Here is a 12,859-nt window from a genome sequence, read left to right on the forward strand (position 1 = left end):
TATCACACTGATAAACCCTAATGGAAAAGAATATGAAAAAGAATGTACACATGTATAACTGAATCATGTTGCTGTAAGTAGAAATTAACACAACATTGTAATCAACTATACTACAATAAAATAAATTTTAAAAGTACATATTACATAGCAACATTGCAAATCTAACAAGGATATTTACATATTAAAGAATACATATTGAGCACACTAGAATGGTTGCCTATAGAGGGATGGGAATGAGGGTGGGAACTGGTAATTAAAACAAACAAAATATGTACATAAGTAAAGTAAAACAAGGGCCTTGGGGAAAAGAGTGATGATGGTCTACTATGAAGGAATGAGTGTGATGAACCCATCCCTCTGCTCCTGACATTCAAAAAGGAAATAAAAGATCTTTGAAGACTAAAGAAAAAGTTGTCACTTACAGTTCCCTTTCTTCCTCGCTGGATTGGGGACAGAGGCTGGGTTTGCCAAGGGAAAGGCAGTGCCTCTGACGGCGAGTCAGGGCGCTGTGGTTGGTGGAACCAGGAAGGCCAGCCGGATGCACTTTAGGCAAAAGCGGGAATGTATAGGCTCCAAGGAAGAGGTGAAAAACCAACCCCTGGACAGGACAGGCAGGGACAGAGCTGGACCTTGGTTAGCCCCCGAAAACCAGGATGTCTATATTGCCAGGATCCTTTCTCTGCATTGTGTCTTTGTTTTCTTCCACAGCATATCTGTGCGCTACAGTGGCAGCCCCCATGAGCTGAGTTAACATGCTGTGATTTGCCTCAGGAGCCCGGAGGCTCCCTTGTGGTCAGGGTGTCCAGTTCTACCGTCCTCTGTGGGGGACGAAGCATCCATTACATGGTCTGAGTCTGGGCTCAGCGGAGATTTTAGTAATCTCAGACCACACCATAGGATGCTGGAATGATGGAATGTTAGTCATAGAATGTTAGCACCACGCTGTACTCAGGTGAAAATGTTATTGTCTTGGTATTGGTGTTTTTCCTGGGGAGGGAACTGTGTATATGTATAGTATGGGAAGACAACCTTGACAATCCGCTTGAGGGGAATGTGAGACCCCAAGAGCCCTCACTGGCAGGTGCCAAATAAACAGAGATGGCAAATGTGCTTTGCATTAGAAATGATAAGGAATTTGTGGGAGGGAGAGAATGAGACAGACAGAAATGAAGGGGAGGATGGAGGAAGGAGAGGAGCCAGTGAGATGGTGAGGCTGGGACACCACGTGGAGAGAGGGGAAAATTCCCGGTGGTGGGCGGGCAAGTGCGTTTGTAAGGCTCGGATATGAGCACCTCTGTTCTCCTGAATCTTCATAAGATTTTCCATGCCTGCAGAGTGCCCAGGGTGGATGGGGCTGTGTGTATATCAGGGATTTCCCTATTTGGTTCAACATTGAATGGTATGAGGAGCTATACACTGAGGAGAAAGGATTTTGGAGTCAGAGTATACCATGAGCACTCTGCCTGCTGAGTGGGAAATGGATTGGGCAGGACAAGAGTGACAGTGAACAAATCGGCCAAAGAAGAGATAGTGGTGGCTTTGGCTAGGGTGTGTCTGGTGGAGATGGAGAAAAGTGGACGTGATTCGATATATTTAGGACATTTCTGATTTAGGATTTTATTCAGAAAATAGAGTCAAAAGGACTCCCTGATGGGGAGTGAGGGAGAAGGAGGAACTGAGTCCTGGGTTTCTGAATTGAGCTACTGGATGATAGAGATTCTACTAACTGAGACGGGGAAGATGGGTGCTGGTGAGGTATTCTCTTTTTTTTTCCCCACAGTTTATAGTACTTTATTTTATTTTATTTTATTTTTAACATCTTTATTGGAGTATAATTGCTTTACAATGGTGTGTTAGTTTCTGCTTTACAACAAAATGAATCAGTTATATATATACATATGTTCCCATATCTCTTCCCTCTTGCGTCTCCCTCCCTCCCACCCTCCCTATCCCACCCCTCCAGGCGACCTTTTCATTGAGAATTGCGCAGCTTTGGGAAGCAGCTGCTCCCCTTGCTCTAGTGCCCTCTTCTGCCAGCAGAGGGCAGCTGAGGCCAGTTAACAGATTCAGTCCAGGTGAAATGGGGGTGTCCAAGATGGGCCTGGGGGACACTGGCTATGGGAAGGCCACTACCTGGCTGATGTAAAAGCAGCGGGTTTGCTTTGAGGCTTAAATCCAGCCTCTGATTTTGAGGCCAATCCAGACTCAGATATCTGGGGCTGTCCACGTCCAAGGCTGCTGGCCAATCCAGGCCACATCGTCTCTCCCAGGCTATTTTAACAGTTTCCTAATTTGTCTCCTGAAGTCAACTCTGTATCATACCTCTTTGCTTGAAACCCTTCAATATCTCCCAATGGCCCTTAAAATAATCTCATGCTCCTCACCGTGGCCTTTGAGGCCCTGCATGCACTGCCCCTGCCTACATATCCGGCTCATCCATTACCACTCTCCTCTTTTGCATTAAGCGCTTTTATGCCTCAGGACCTTTGCATAGGCTGTTCCCCCTCCGCCCACCATCTTCTCTCTTCCTGATTGTTTGTTAAGCTAGCTCCTTATCACAGGTGACACCTTATACATTACCTTCCCCACAACCTTGCCTATTCTTTCTCAGCTACTTAAAAAAAAAAATCCTCATAACACACAGCACTTCAATGTGCAATGCGCTATCTACCAGGATAATTTGATATGTTAATTTTTTTCCCCTCTATTTTCTCCTCCCCTTCCTGTATCTCTTGGTTAGGAGAGGTTTGGTCACGGGGTTCACAGCAGAAACTGCCTCTGACTCTTTCCTTTCTGGCTTCATTTTCTATGTGTTTAAACATCATAGAGCAGATATTGCAAACTGCGTTTCCTAGGCCCTATCCTGTTCATAGAGGTGTTCTGTATGCCCTTCACCAAGGTTTAACAACTGTCTTCACTCAGTTGCCAAAGTTAAAAAACAGCAATTTCAAAATAAAGATTTGGATATTTGGATTTTCTTGAATATTTAGAAGATCTGGCAGTCTCAGCCCTGTATTTTCATGAGATGAGCACTGATAGTTACTGAGTACCTACTAATGTCGGGCACTGTTCAAAGTGCTTTCTCACAGGAAGTTGTTGTACAGGAGGTACGAGTATTATTCCTTATCATGGTTAAGGAAATGGGCACAGAGTGGTTAAGTGACTGGCCTAAGAACTCACAGACAGTAGACAGCAGCATCAGAATTTGAACCCAGGCAGCATAGCTCTAGAATGTGGGGTCCTAACCACTGGGCAACACTGCCTTATGGCTGTTTGGTGAGCTGAGCTGTGCTGCCCCCTTTAAGTGGGACCTGTGCTCTCCAGTCACCAAGTCTCACACTTTATTTTTTGGTTACCAGTTTGTCTCCTGGAGACTCAGAGTTTGCAAACCTTTGGTGTAGAGAGAGTGCTCATTTTTTCTGAGGTCAAGGACAGGGGAGAGGAAGGAGCTCTTGGAGGCTGTGAACTGAAGGAAGATCAGTGGAGTCTGGGGTCAGGGGATCCTCCCCCTTCTTGGCCAGACTGTGGGGATGAATGGACAGGGCGTGGGGAGGCTGGACCCAGTCCTGGTGATCCCAGCCTCCAGCAAGACTCCCAGGTCCCTCCTCGGCTTAGAAGCAGGGGCTGCTGGACTCAGGTGTCCTTGAGGACTTGGGCACTGTGGTTAGAAGCCCCACATGGTCCAGAGCTACTGAGAGCCCCCAGCTTCCCTCCCTGTCCCCTGGCAGGAGCAGCCTCCAGTAAGGATGAAGACTGAATTTCCCTCCAGTCCAGAAGGGTAGGGGAATAGTAGAACTTAACTTGGTTTTTGAGAAATGAATATTCCTTGCCCACCTGAGTTTGGGGGTTAAGATTTACATCTGATTGCAACAATTTGTAATTATTTTTTCTGTTTTTATGAAGTTTTCTGTTTTGTGTTTGTCTCCTCCATTAGACTGTGAGCCCCTTGAGGGCAGAATAATGTAGAGTGTTTACCAGTGTTCACACTGTACATCTACTGTCTAGAGGGTTCCAGGCACATAGTAGATGCTCAATAATCATCATAATTATAACACACATTTATGGAGTGTTATAACACACATTTATTCCTATGCACTGTGCTTAACATCTACATGTATGTATTAACTGACTCATCTGAGCCTCACACCACCCCTTCTGTGGGCAGGCATCTTCACACAAGAGGAATCTGAAGTGCAGAGAGGCCAAATAATTTGCATGAGGTCACACAGCTCAGGTTGTGTCTAACAGATACTCACTGAATGAATAGATGAATGGTTCCCTGGTCTCTTTGCTCTCTTTGCCTCCAGGCTGTCCCTCATCCTACCTAGTTGTATCCCACAGTATTGGAATTACATGGGTCAGACCCAGGCAGGGGACTGTCTCAGAGCACTCAGTGAGTCCCTGAGGTCCATGGGGCAATGTCCTCACACCTGGGACTGGTGTGACTGATCCTTTTCCATCACCTCTGGCCTCTCCTTGTAGCCTCCTCTCTTCATTCCCAGCCTTACACCCTACACTTCAACACACAGACTACTCATACGTTCCTAGATTCTTTCCGGCCTCCCTGCCTTTGCTCAAGCTCTTCCCTATGTGGGGACCATCCTTCCAAACCTGAGATTCCATAATTCTAGAAGAAGATAACAGGAAGGTAGGCAAGTTCTTTAAACCACACCACCCCTTATGTGGTGATACTACGACGCCAAATTTCATCTGGTCCCCAGCAGCCTCAGGATGGTGGTGGTGATGGAGGCGATTATAGGACAGTATGCTCATCCCCATCTCTCTGGAAGGATACAAGTCCCAGAGAAAAGAAGGGACTTGAATAAAGCAAAACAGGGGTCAGACTCAGAGCGGGGAGGGCTAGAATCCAGGCCATTGGCTTTCCAGCCCAGAGCTCTCTCCACAATGAGGCAGCTCTGTCTGGCATCACACAGGACCTGACTGCCCAAAAAGAGCTCCTCAATTCTGAGCTAACAGTGCCTGAAATTCCACCATTGGAGATCATTTCTTCTGGGGGGGGGGCAGAGGGTGTTGAAGGCTTTCCAGTCTTCAGGGAGCCCCAGCTAATGATGAAAACCCCTGTGATGGGGCCTACACTAAGCTCATGTCAGCCTGTTCCCAGGAAGATGAGTGGCTGACAGGCAGCCAAGGGTGAGATGCCGTGGGAAGGAGATCCTGACCGAGGGTCGAAGAAATATGGGAAGCACTAAGGCAGGCAAAAAAACAGGGGCAGGGGTGGGGGTGTCAGCCACAGAAAGGGCGGGGCAGCTGTGAGCCTTGGGCTGGGGACTCAGGAAACCTGGCTTCATCACCAACTTGCTGTGTGATGTTGGGCAAGTTTCTTTCCTACTTGGAGCTCTGATCTGGGTCAGTGCTATGGAACAAACTTGCTTCTGGGTTTATCTTAAAGCTCTTGGTGTCAGGAAGTTGGGGCCCTGGCTGGTGGTTGCCATGACAACTATCTCTGTGGCGATAGTGACCAAGGAGACTGTTGCCAAGACTATAATTACCAGGTACAAGAGTCAAGTGATTGGTTCTCAGTTCTGTCTTAGGACAGGTTCCTCCCTGTCACCTTCTTCCATCACCTGCTAGAGTTTACTGTTTGTGGGGCCAGATGACTTGACACCCAGGGAGTTGTCAGGAGTCTGGAACCTGTGTCCTATTGTCCTCGCTTATGCTGACAGGCTGTGTGACCTTGGGCAAGTCTCTGCTTCTCTCTGGGCCTTAGTTTCCCCATCTGGAAAATGAAGAGTTTGCACAAGGCCCTTTCACCTCTAAATTTGTATCAATTTGCCTTTAAACAAGGGACAAATTTATAAGTGAAAGTGTTGTTTCTAGGAATGATATGAAAAGTGTTAACAACTGTTATGACTGTCACTCACCAACATATCCACACAGTCTTGGACGGCCCTGCTATGGCAGGGATTACCCCTTCAGTGGTTGTAAGTGGGGAGGTCTGCGTGGTCCCAGAGGAAGCTCTGGAGTGGCCATTACTTGGGGGATACTTGGGGGACATTCGGGACAGGGGTTCTTAACAACTAGTAGGAATGTATCTAAATATTTTGACAACTGGTACAGCCATACTTTGCATACTGGCTGAACACCAGCCTTGGTCAAATCTATAATGGTGGAATTGCAGGCACTGTGAGTAGCAAAGGGAGATTTTCCAGGCAGAGGGGCTGCACGGATGAAGCCAATGGCTTTCAAGCCCAGCCCTGGTCAAGATCTCCAAGAGTAAGACCAGTCCTTCTTCCTGGCCACTGCACCTCCCTGAGTCAGCTGTGCACAGTCCCCAGAGAGTCGGGTTTGCCAGTGTCTCAGTTCTAGGATGGCTGATGCCCAGACAAGCGGGCAGGGCACAGCAGGAGCTGGCAGAGGGAGAGAGCCCAAGGAGGAAGTGGGGAGCTCGGGGGACGCCTGCTCCTCCTCTCCCAGGAGACGAGGCTCTGGGCAGATGCCAGATCTTTGGCCTCCCGGGTCTACTCCCCCTCCCCCTGCATTCCCCTCCTTGCATCTCCCAGCAGGACTTTGCAAACAGCCTCTCCGGATGGGGATGGACGCGGCTGCCGCCTCCTCCCTGCACACTTTCCATTCCCAACCCTGAGCCTCAGCCAGGGTTCCTCAGGAAAATTGGCTGAAAGAGACATTTTCCATGCTCTTGACTCCTCTGCTGGGTGGCTGTCCCTGCCTCCACTCTCTTGTCTCTTCTGCAGCTGGTCACCCAGACCTGGAAGGAGGGGAAATATTTGGTCAACTGGTTGCTGCTCGCTCACCATTTAATTTTATATGTTATTTTGTCTCCCTGGACTTCAGTTTCCTAATCTGTGAAATGAGCTAGCTATGCTGGGAAGCAGGCTTGGGAGTCAGACATTGCTGTTTTAATCCTTAGCTCTGCAGGTTACTAACTGAGTGACTTTGGACAAAATACTTAGCCACTCGGAGCCTCAGTTTTCCTCATCTGTAAGATGGTGTTGTCTCTTACTGTTGTGAAGATTAATGAAACAGCTCTGGTATCTGGAAGAAAGAACACCCCTCTACTCCAGGCAGATAATGAAGAGTGGAGTAACCTAGGCTAAAAATTTAATCTGGTCCTTGGAAGCTGTAATTTCAAAGTTTCACTGGGATTTTGGGCAGCGAATAGGCACACTCATTGAGAGAAATATTGCTCAACTTCAGAAGAATCAGAGAAATGCAAAGTAAACGATGAGACATCTTTTTCCCCCCAGCCTTCCCTCATCCTGCCCCTGAGAGAACGTCAAATGAGAAAAGACTGGTCTTTTGGGTTCCTAGACCCAATTCCAACGTGTGTGTGTGTGTGTGTGCTTCCCCATACCAACAAGCAATTCTTGGATACCCTGCTGGTGTCAATCCTGACACCATCTACCTGGAGATAGCATCAGATCTCCTAGGTACAGGGCTCAGTCCCACAAGACAGCCCTCCACTGCAGATGCCGGCTTGTTAGCTGTACTTCTGTCTGACTGGCTATAAATTAGAGGTTCCCATGACCCCGTTCTTGGGTTTGATTAATCTGGTAGAACGGCTCACAGAACTCAGGAAAACCTTTTACTCACTAGATGACTGATTTATGACAAAGGATATTAAAAGGACACAAATCAACAGCCAGATGAAGAGGTGCATAGGGTGAGGTCCTGAACAAAGGACTTCTGTCCTTGTGGGTCTTGGGGCCCAGCACGGGGACACGTGGAAGTGGTCTGGTTCCCCAACTTGGAAGCTCTCTGAACTCCCTTCTTTTGGGCTTTCACCTGGGCATGTTTGATTAACTCATTGGCCATTGGTGATTGATTCAAACTCCAGCCCCTCTCCCCTCCTAGGAAATCACATGGTGGGACTGAAAGTTCCACCCCTCTATTCAGGGTTGGTTCCCCTGGCAACCAGCCCCAATCCTTAGGTGCTTTCCAAAAGTCACCTTTATGAACATCAACACAGTTGTGGCAGAAAGGGGCTTGTTATGGATAACAAGCCACCCATTTCACCTTTATAGCTCTGAAGTAGTTTTCTGGAACTGAGGACAAGAGATCGAATATTATAACAAAACACGCTCCCATTGCTCTTATCATTTATAAGGGTGTTGGGAGCTATGAGGCAAGAACTGTGGATGAAGACCAAATACACATGAGGAATATATTTTGGTTGTCTGAATGACCAAATATATATGTTTCCTATAAATTACAATATACTTGGGCTTCCCTGGTGGCGCAGTGGTTGAGAGTCCGCCTGCCGATGCAGGAGACACGGGTTCGTGCCCCGGTCCGGGGAGATCCCACATGCCACGGAGCGGCTGGGTCCATGAGCCATGGCTGCTGAGCCTGCGCGTCCGGAGCCTGTGCTCCGCAACGGGAGAGGCCACAACAGTGAGAGGCCCGCGTACCGCAAAAAAAAAAAAAAAAAAAAAAAAAAAATTACAGTATAGGAACTGGTAACATCTAATGTGGGGAACTGGGCACTGTTGATATGAATATAAACAAAAAGAGCCCTTTTGGAGGGCAAGTTGGCAGTCTGTCAAAATGTAAAACGTACATGCCCTTTGACTCAGTGAATGTGAATTCAGTAATTTCTCCTCTAAGTGCAAGAATATTCACTGCCTAAAACAAACAAAAAAACAAAACCAAATAAACCCTAAAGGGACTTCCTGGTGGTCCAGTGGTTAAGACTCCATGCTCCCAATTCAGGGGGCCGGGTTTGATCCCTGGTCAGGGAACTAGATCCCACATGCCGCAACAAAGAGTTCGCATGCTGCAACTAAAAGATCCCGCTCGCTGCAATGAAGACCAGGCACAGCCAAATAAATAAATAAATAAATATTTAAAGAAAAGAATATTCACTGCCGCACTGTTTGTAAAACAGTTACACTAACCTAAATTCACTCACCTTCGATTGCTAAAGTATGTAATCCATATTGTGGAATATTTTGCAGCAGTGAAAAGAACAAGTTAAAGAAAAAATGTACAGACTGAAAGGAGAAAAAGACATATCACAATTATAACTGAAGATTTCAACACTCCTTTCTCAGGATAAAACAAGTAGACATAAAATCACTAAGTATATGGACGACTTGAACAGCATTTTCTTTTTCTTTTTTTGCAACAAAATGAATTTTTTTTTTTTTTTTTGCGGTATGTGGGCCTCTCACTGTTGTGGCCTCTCCCGTTGCGGAGCACAGGCTCTGGACGCGCAGGCTCAGCGGCCATGGCTCACAGGCCCAGCCACTCCGCGGCATGTGGGATCTTCCCGGACCGGGGCACGAACCCACGTCCCCTGCATCGGCAGGCGGACTCTCAACCACTGTGCCACCAGGGAAGTCCCAAAATGAATTTTTATAAGAACTTTTCTTTTAGGCTATAGCATTATTTCAACATTTCATTGATTTTTTAAAAAAACTTTATTGGAGTATAATTGCTTTACAATGGTGTGTTAGTTTCTGCTTTATAACAAAGTGAATCAGCTATATGTATACATATAACCCCATATCCCCTCCCTCTTGCGTCTCCCTCCCATCCTCCCTATCCCACCCCTCTAGGTGGTCACAAAGCACCGAGCTGATCTCCCTGTGCTATGCGGCTGCTTCCCACTAGCTACCTATTTTACATTTGGTAGTATATATATGTCCATGCCACTTTCTTACTTCGTCCCAGCTTACCCTTCCCCCTCCCGGTCAAGTCTATTCTCTATGTCTGCAACTTTATTCCTGTCCTGCCCCTAAGTTCTTCAGAACCTTTTTTTAGATTCCATATATATGTGTTAGCATACTGTATATGTTTTTCTCTTTCTGACTTACTTCACTCTGTATGACAGACTCTAGGTCCATCCACCTCACTACAAATAACTCAATTTCATTTCTTTTTGTGGCTGAGTAATATTCTATTGTATATATGTGCCACATCTTTATCCATTCATCTGTCGATGGACACTTATGTTGCTTCCATGTCCTGGCTGTTGTAAATAGAGCTGCAATGAACATTATGGTACATGACTCTTTTTGAATTATGGTTTTCTCAGGGTATATGCCCAGTAGTGGGATTGCTGGGTCGCATGGTAGTTCTATTTTTAGTTTTTTAAGGAACCTCCATACGTTCTCCATAGTGGCTGTACCAATTTACATTCCCACCAACAGTGCAAGAGGGTTCCCTTTTCTCCACACCCTCTCCAGTATTTATTGTTTGTAGATATTTTGATGATGGCCATTCTGACTGGTGTGAGGTGATACCTCATTGTAGTTTTGATCTGTATTTCTCTAATGATTAGTGATGTTGAGCATCCTTTCATGTGTTTGTTGGCAATCTGTATATCTTCTTTGGAGAAATGTCTTTTTAGGTCTTCTGGCCATTTTTGGATTGGGTTGTTTGTTTTTTTAATTGTGAGCTGCATGAGCTGCTTGTAAATTTTGGAGATTAATTCTTTGTCAGTTGCTTGGTTTGCAAATATTTTCTGCCATTCTGAGGGTTGTCTTTTCATCTTGTTTATGTTTTCCTTTGCTGTGCAAAAGTAGGTCCCATTTGTTTATTTTTGTTTTTATTTCCATTCCCTAGGAGGTGGGTCAAAAAGGATCTTGCTGTGATTTATGTCATAGAGTGTTCTGCCTATGTTTTTCTCTAACAGCATTTTCAATCACCTAGGCCTAATTGACATTTTTAGAAGACTACACCAAACAATGGCAGAATGCAGATTATTTTCAAGTGTACATGGAACATGGATTATGATAGACCCTATATACAAAACCATTCTCAAGTTTGCAATTGGATTAAATTAGAAATCAATAACAAAAAGCACCTATAGGAACCCCTCAAATATTTGGAAATTAAACAATGTATTTCTGAATAATCTATGGGAAGAAGAAATCACAGGGGAAATTGGAAAATATTTTAAACTGAATGATAATGAAAACACAACATACCAAAATTTGTGGGATGCATCTCGAGCAGTGCTTGGAGGAAAATTTATAGCTAGATATAAATTATATAGCTTTTTTTTCTATACAGCTTTACATGCTTGTATTATAAAAGAAGAAAGGTCTCAAATACTTGATCTAAGTTTCTATCTTAAGAAGCTAGAAAAAGAAGAACAAATAATAAGGTAGATTTATGTGTACTGGCATGGATAGAAAGCCAGGAGAAATTAAGTGAAAAAAGCAAATTATACATAATATGTACAGTATCGAGGCAGCAATTGCTTGCTGCCCCTTGCTGTTCTTCTACCTTTCCTTCAAACATAGAATCCCTGATTTTTTTTTTTTTTTTTTGCCATACGCGGGCCTCTCACTGCTGTGGCCTCTCCTGTCGCGGAGCACAGGCTCCGGACGCGCAGCCTCAGCGGCCATGGCTCACGGGCCCAGCCGCTCCACGGCATGTGGGATCTTCCCGGACCGGGGCATGAACCCGTGTCTCCTGCATCGGCAGGCGGACTCTCAACCACTGCGCCACCAGGGAAGCCCTAGAATCCCTGATTTTGATCTGGCACATAGCTATTCAGAATAAAGTATTCTAGACTCCTTTGCAATTAAGGGTGGTGATGTGACTAAGCTCTGCCAATGAGATGTAAGCAGAGGTGATATGTACATCGTCTGAGAGGCTTTGCTTTTTTTTGAGCTCCTAACTACTTCCTGCTGGCTGAAATGCGGATGTGACTACTGTAGCTTGGGCAGCACAGTGGATTGAAGATGGTGGAACCACAAGATAGAAGGAGCCAGGGTCCCTGCACTGTGGAATGCCATGCCTGCCTTGGACTGCCCGCTTCTGGACTTCTTTTGCATGAGGGAAACAAATACTTCTATTTTGTTTCCATCACTGCTAGTTTGGATTTCATCCCTTGCAACTTTTCAGTCCCTTGTAGCAAACTGTGCAACTGAACACATATAACTATGACCCCATTTATGTGAAAAAAAAGCGAAGAAACCTATACATGTGTACCAGATGGACGATTTTGACTTCGGCACAGAAACCCCAAGGTAACTTGCTTCAACATTGAAGACATATTATTATCTTACATAACAAGCCCAGAGGTGGGGCAGCTTCAGGGTTGGCTAATTCGGTGGCTGGACTTCATCACCAAGGACTCAGGGACTTCTCATCTTTCAGCTTTGCCATCTTCTGACTAGATCCCGTCATAATTGCCAGATGGTGGCTACAGTTCCAGGCAACTCGTTCATATATTTCAATTACCAGAAGATAAGGGACTCCCTTTCTGCTGCAGCTCTTTTTTTGTTTGTTTGCTTGTTTTTCATCTCTTTTTCAAAAGCAAAGAAACTTTTTTCTAGAGCCCTCCAGCCAACCTTCCCTCACATTTCATTGGTCATAGCTGGTTTGTAAGTCCGTCTTTATTTTATTTATTTATTTATTTGTTTGTCTGCACTGTGGGGCTTGTGGGATGTTAGTTGCCATATCAGGGATTGAACCTGGGCCCTTGGCAGTGAGACAATAGAATCTTAACCACTGGACCACCAGGGAATTCCCAGGATTTATTCTTGATCCCATGAAAATGAGAACAACAGAGCAAAATTGTGACTCTGACAGTACGGAAGAAAACAAAGATGGCCAAATGTCTGCTACAATATATATCTAAGTGTGCTGAAAAATCGGGAAGGATACACTCCAAACTGCTAATGGTGGGTACTTCTGGGGAGAGGAGTGGGATGGCGGGGAAATGAAAGGAGTTCTGTGGAAAATACTAAAATTGCTATCCAACAACCCTTACCCACTTCTCTGTTGCTCACAAAAGAGCGGCAAAGGGATGAACCATTATTGGCCTGAGCCAAATGTGGCGATCTCATTCCTTTTTGCCTGTTAGTTGCTTTCTCAGCCTCCCTTGCAGCTAGAGGTGGCCATGAGACTCAGTCTGGCCAGT

This window comes from Delphinus delphis, chromosome 15, assembly GCF_949987515.2.
Source record: "Delphinus delphis chromosome 15, mDelDel1.2, whole genome shotgun sequence".
Lineage (NCBI taxonomy): Eukaryota > Metazoa > Chordata > Mammalia > Artiodactyla > Delphinidae > Delphinus > Delphinus delphis.